General features: G+C 39.4%; 1 long non-coding RNA gene across 1 annotated transcript; it reads left to right on the forward strand.

The window, feature by feature from the left end:
- The first annotated feature begins 386 nt into the window (after positions 1 to 386).
- LOC144305246 (uncharacterized) lies at positions 387 to 6407 on the forward strand. Its single transcript, XR_013372302.1, has 3 exons — positions 387 to 772; positions 1525 to 1655; positions 5958 to 6407. It is a non-coding gene; the product is annotated as an uncharacterized LOC144305246 (long non-coding RNA).
- The last annotated feature ends 469 nt before the right edge of the window (positions 6408 to 6876 follow it).

A 6876-nucleotide genomic window follows, 5' to 3' on the forward strand; every position in this document is an offset into this window, starting at 1 on the left:
GGTGCTGCCGCCCTCTCGTGGCAATTCCGGGAGTTGACTTTGGTGTAATTTAGTCATTTGCTGTCAAGACCCACATCTGTTTAAGTTAACTATCAAGAAAAGGAAAGTGATTTCTAAGCATTAGCCCTTGGATTGCATTCATTTAATTAATTAAATAAGCAAGGGGAAAGTTGCCATTTTATTGGCTGGCAGCACAATTCTTCCGAGGAGAAGGTCGTTTTTTGTTTCAACTCAGAAGAGCCATTTATTTGAGTGTCCAGAGCTGACACCCAGGATGGGGAAAAGGGTTGAAATATTTTGAATAATAAAGGAGGAATTTGGGCTTGGCATCAGTATGAGGGAGTGCTCGTGACCCTGGGGAGAGAGGGAGGGAGGGAGGAAATACTCCAGAGCACGAGTCCATGGGGAAGGACTGAGAAATCCTGGCAAGGGAGGCTGGGACCTGAGGCTGAAACAGTGCCCAGGAGATGTTCCTTTGAGAATGAGCCCAAGGACTTTTGAGAACAAAGTCTCAATAATAACCTTTCTGGGTTTTGTCGGGTGGGGGTGACACCCTCAGGACTTCCCCACTGCCACACCCTCCTTTGCCCAGACTCTCAACCTGCGATGCACACTGTTGTTGACCATGGTGTTCTGGTCTATAGGAAAAAGGGAAGATTTGGGAAAAGGGGAATGATTGGTTCTTGTGGCTAATGTGAGCTAAGACAGAAGGACAGCCAGCGGCTGTGAGAGTCACAGGGTAAAGAGGAATTCAGAACAAAATGACAAAGAGGTGAGTGAGAGAAATGTAAGCCACCCCAAATATCTCAGAAATGTTTGTTAGGGGGAAGACCCTCCTATTTGTGGGTTGAGAATCAAGCCAGTTTTGTCTTGTTTTTAAAATTATAGCATGGAAAGATAATTCCCCAAATGTTGATAGACTTTGGGACACTGAGGTGGTGATCTTTTGGTCATATGGATGTATTAATAGCTAGCATTTTGCTACCTGCAAGGCTGTGGGACTCTGATTTGAAAGAATTGTTATTTGAAAAATATAGCTTAAAAATGTAATGAAATTCTTAGAAGCACTATGTATAAGAGCTCACACCTGGAAACAATCCAAATGACCATCAGCTGTAGATGAATAAATTGTGGCATGTTTATGTGATAGAATGCTACACAGCAATAAGAGTGAACGATCTACAGCCACGTGGAAAGCTTTGAATGAATCTCACAAACAAGGTTGAGTGAAAAACCAGATCCAAATGGGTATATATCGAATGATTTCATTTATAGACAGTACAAAAACAGGCAAACTAAACCTTGCTGTCTACCCTGGGGGCTGTGGTAAGAGCAGGAGACTGGCGGTGGGGGGGGGGGGCGGGCTCTGGGAATGCTGGAATGTCTAGTTTCCTGACCTAGTGGTGGATACAGAGCGGTTTTAAGTTTGAAAGTTTACTAAGTTGTACACTTAAAATATGTACACTTCTCTATGTGTAAGTGTAAGGAAACTTCATTTCTTCTGTTTCTCCTTTGCTCCCACAGGACTATCACACTCTCAGCACTTCCCACACCAACCAGTTCTGTGACACCACCTGGATGTTCTCCAATTTAAGTCAATTCAGACACTGTCTACCCCAGATAACGTCAGATCACACAGTTAAGGGCTCAGTCCGGTAAGACTGCCCCGCCCCCTTTCAGTTGTCAATCTCAAGTCCCGGTTGTGACCTGTGCTTCTGACAGATTGCCTAAAAATCAGAGGTTCCCATGACTCCTTCTCTGGGTTCAATTAATTTGCTAGAGTAGGTTACAGAACTCGGGAAAACAATTTACTATAAACTTAATATAAAAGGATATGATAAAGGGTACAGATGGACCAGATGGAAGAGATGTATAGGGCAAGGTGTGTGGAAAGGGGCTTGGAGCTTCCATGGCCTCTCTGAGGGCCACTGTCCCAGCACTGCCATGTGTTTACTAACCTAGAAACTCTCCAAACCCCATACTTTGGGAATTTTTATGGAGGCTTCCCCACATAGGCATGATGGATCATTAACTCCCCTTTTAGCCCCCCGCCTCTGGAGAATGCAGGGGTGAGACTGAAAATGCCAAGCTTCTACTCATAGCTGGGTCTTTCTGGTGACCCGCCCAGGAACCATCTGGTTCCTAGGAACCATCCAGGAGCCCACCAAAAGTCACCTCATTAGGACGGAAGACACTGTTCTCACTCAGGAAATTCCAAGGGATTTGGGGGCTCCTGTCAGGAGGCAGGGTCAGAGACCAAACGTTAGAACAGATGCTCCTGGTGCTCTTACCACTTAGGAAATCACAAGGGTTTTAGGATTTCTGTGCCAGGAACCAGGGACAGAGACCAATGCCTGTGTTTTTTCCTTTTATCTCACAGAATGTTATACTGCAGTAAAAACTAAACAAATAACAAACAAACACCTTGGGAATGCAAAGATCAAGTAAGGATGCCAGAGGAAGCTGAGAAAAACTTCATGGGAATGCATGCCTAGGTGGCTCAGTGCTTGAGCATCTGCCTTTAGCCCATGGCATCCCTGGAGTCCCGGGATCGAGTCCCGCATCGGGCTCCCTGCAGGGAGCCTGCTTCTCCCTCTGCCTGTGTCTCTGCCTCTCTCTCTGTGTCTCTCATGAATAAATAAATAAATATTCTTAAAAAAGAAAAACTTCATGGAAGGGGCATTCCACTCAATTCAACACACATTATTGAGGTATTATCAAGCATCGGAGACCCTGTAGTGGAGACTGTGAGACACGGATGTACAAGGACTCTGAATCACTGACTCACAGGGAGGAAGCATCGGCATCAGTCTGAGGCCCTCATACTCTAAGACAGAGATCGACATGCTAACATTATTAGCAGTAGTCCAATTCCGGCAACATGGTTCACTATACTAACATCTATCACTTGTTCAACATTTTACTACAAATGTAAGTGCTAGAAAGACTGGAAAGGAATGAACAAGTCATTATTTGGAGGCAGTGTTATTATTTACTTAGAAAATCCAAGAGAATTTATAGATTAGAAAAATATTTATCAAGCCTAATAGTCAGAATATAGATCAATATAAAAAGCAATTGCTTTCCTATATGCCAGTAACAATTAATTAGAAATACAGTTTGGAAAAAAAAAAAAAAAGAAATACAGTTTGGTTTTCTTTGTTTAAAGATTGATTTATTCATTTTAGAGAGAGGGAGAAAAGAAGAGAGAGAGAGATGGAGTGCACACGAGCATGTGGGGGTGCAGAGGGAGAGGGGGAGAGAATCTCCAGCAGATTCCCTGCTGAGCACAGAGCCCAATGTGGCCCCATCTCATGAGCCTCAGGTCATGATCTGAACTAAAATCGAAAGTGAGATGCTTAATTGACTGAGCCACCCAGGCGCCCCAGAAATACACTTTCCTCATATATAGTACCTAGGAAAATAAGGCTTATTTAAAAATGTGCAATGCCTCCTTAGGGAAAAATTTCAAAATTTTATTGCAGGACATTATAAGCATTAAATGAATAAAAAGATATACTATGTTTAAGTATTAAGGGATTAAATAGTAAGCACTTAATAAATATTGATATGTGATTGAGTTAAGTAATGCTGGAAAGGGCCATACCTTGGTCCTTTGTTTTGGTACCTTTTCCTTACATAGCACCAGAGTAGTACCTGGTACATAGTAGGGACTCAGATATTGAAAGGTAGAAAACAAAGGAAGGAGGGAAGAGGAGGAAAGGGTGAATAACTCTCTCAAATAAATACTTAAAATCTTTAGGGACACCTGGGTGGCTCAGCAGTTGAGCATCTGCCTTTGGCTCAGGGTGTGATCCTGGGGTCCTGGGATGGAGTCCGGCATCAGACTCCCCATAGGCAGCCTGCTTCTCCCTCTGCCTATGTCTCTGCCTCTTCCTCTTTGTGTCTCTCATGAATAAATAAAATATTTTTTAAAAATCTTAAAAATTTTAAAAAACATTTTGAATTCTTTGTATTCTATTACAATTGTTGCTTGCTAACATCCACTTGCTACATGGTAGTGTATTTGTACAGTCTTCTGTACTTTTCAAGGCTGTTTCATTTCATGTTTTAATGTATTCCATATAGCACTGTGAAAAAAAACCCCAGCGTCATCACTGGGAAATCTGGATGTTCTCCAAGCCTTAGATCAGAAATAACCTTGCTGTTTCTCAGATCCAAGGTTTCTGACTTCAAGAGGAATGACTTAGTACTCTACAAATGCCAGCCTCAGTGGACAATAAGCTAGATGTGTGGGCTATGAATTGCCATCTTAACTGGGACATTTTTGAGAGTGGAAGTAGGTACCATTCGTTATGCTGGCACAACAGGTATAAATTGGGATGATCCAGGCACATCTGAGATACAGTCACTCTAACTGTGGAAGAAAACGGAGTGTAAGTTAATCCTCCTCAAGGGCAGCACATGTCAAAAGACCTTTACCAAGCTATGGCGATTGTAAACACCGCCCCTGGTGATGTTTGAGTTTTTGATCAAAGTCAATAATCAGTAACTTAATAAAGAGCAACTAAGAATTGAAGTTTGCTTTGTTTAAGAGGAAGGTCACCTGCTTGGAGGGTTAATACGCTACCTGCATGTGGGGCAAAGTTAAGTGTCATTCTTCTTTTTGTCCTTCTAACCCCAAATGCTATTTCTTGTTCAAGTGTCCAACACAGTGTGAGTAAGGTAACATTGGGAGCTGACTGTAATTTTATCTTCTTTCTTGAAGTCTTTTATAATATGAACATAATGAGTAGATCTGTGAGTAAACTCATTACTAGGAACAGTCAATACTTGTTTTCCTGTGAAGCTTTCAGTGATTATATTAACTGAATAGAGGTTTTCTTTAACTGCAAATCTTTCAATATACAGTATTAGCAATTTTAAGTTAGAGGTCACTAATTTGTAAAGATGTTGAGCTTAGTTGTTTTTTTTTTAAGCATGTTCCACTTCTGCAAATAAACAAGAAAATTTCAACTTAAAATAGAAGGCTAAGTCAATTTCTTAATTACATGTTTTAAATTAACCTGTTAACTCTCTAACAAGTGAAAATTCTCTTAACACTATAAGTACATAAAGCATCAAATATGCAGATTTGATACAAAAACGTTAATATATTTGTTTAAAGATTTTATCTATTTATTTGAGAGAGAGAGTAGGTGTGAGAGAGCATCAGGTGGGAGATGCGGAGGCACAGAGGGAGAGGGTCAAGCAGACCCTTGCTGAGCAGGGAGCCCGACTCGGGGGTTGAACCCCAGGACTCTGGGATCATGACCTAGCCAAAGGCAGATGCCTGACAGACTGAGGCCACCAGAAGCTTCCCAAAACATTAATATTATGTGGTTGATTCTCTTCAGCACTTCTATATTTAATTTTAGATCTTTCTGAGGACAAAGTTGTTTTCCAACGAAGAAAACATTTTGTCATCTCAAGTCATTTGGGGAGATACTACTTAGCCAAATGAGACTGTATAATGAATGACCAGAGACAATAGCAGAGGTGCTGACTGTATTCTTGTCTGGGGCACCAATGAGTATTTTTACTTGGTTAAATACTTAGAAGCAGATTTTCTGGATTGAATTATAAATGTGCATTTAACTGTCAAATAAACTGCCATTTTGTTTTCCAAAGTGGCTATACCATTATGTATTCTCACCAGCAATGTATGACAGTCCCAGTTCAGCTCACTCAGTAGTATAAGAAATTGTTTTTATATTTAGCCTAATAGGTATGTAGTGATTTCTCATTGTGATTTTAATATGTATTTACCTTAATGAATAATGATGTTGAGAATATTTTTATGTACTTATCATATCTGTATCTTTAAGTAAGTATCCATACAAATCTTTGGTTCATTTCTTTGAGGAGTTGTTTGACTTATTAATATTGAATTTGAAACTTATTTTGTTCTGGGCTTGTCTTTTTACTTTCTGTTTTTTTTTTTTTTTTTTTTAAAGATTGTATTTATTTATTTGAGAGAGAGACCATAAGTGGAGGAGAGAGGCAGAGGCAGAAGGTGAAGCAGGGAGCCCGATGGGCTTGATTTCAGGACGCTGAGATCATGACGTGAGCTGAAGGCAGATACTCAAATGAGTGAGCCACCAGGTGCCCCATCTTTTCATTTTCTGAAGAGCATCTTTGGAAGAACAGAAATTTAAAATTTTGATGAACTTTAATCATTTTTTTAATGGATCATGTTTTTGTTATTATCTTAGAAGTCTTTGCCTAAACCTAGATTTTCTCCTATGTTTTCTTCTAGAAGTTTTATACTTTTAAGGTTTAGATTTGGGTCTATGCTTCATATGAATTAATTTTTTGTATAGGAAAGGAGTTATGAATCAAGATTTTTTTTCTTTTTTGCATATAGATATCTGATTGTTCTAGTACCATCTGTTGACAGGCTGTGTTTCTCCTTGAATTGCCTTTGTGTATTTATAAAAAATAAATCAACATATGTGTGAATCTATTTCTGGATTCTACAGTCTGTTCCATTGATTTTTTTATAACTACCATTTCTCCAATACCAGACTGTCTTGACTAATGTAATTCTACGTATATAATAAGCCTGAAAATCAGAGAGTATGTTAGGTTTCCCTAAAAAAAAAAAAAAAAAAAAAAAAAAAAAAAAATCATGCTAGGATTTTGACGGGAATTGTACTAAACCTGTAGATCAATTTGGATACAATTGACATCTTAACAGTATTGAGCCTTTTGATCTATGAACATGGTTTGTCTTTCCATTTGCTTAGGTCCCCTTTGATCTCTTTCACCAGTATTTTGTTTTCAGCATATAAAACTATTTATATTTATCCCTAAGTATTTTGTGATTTTTTTTGTGCTTTTAATTTTTTAAAATTTCCGTTTCTAATTGTTCAC

The sequence above is a fragment of the Canis aureus genome, chromosome 3, assembly GCF_053574225.1.
Source record: "Canis aureus isolate CA01 chromosome 3, VMU_Caureus_v.1.0, whole genome shotgun sequence".
NCBI lineage: Eukaryota > Metazoa > Chordata > Mammalia > Carnivora > Canidae > Canis > Canis aureus.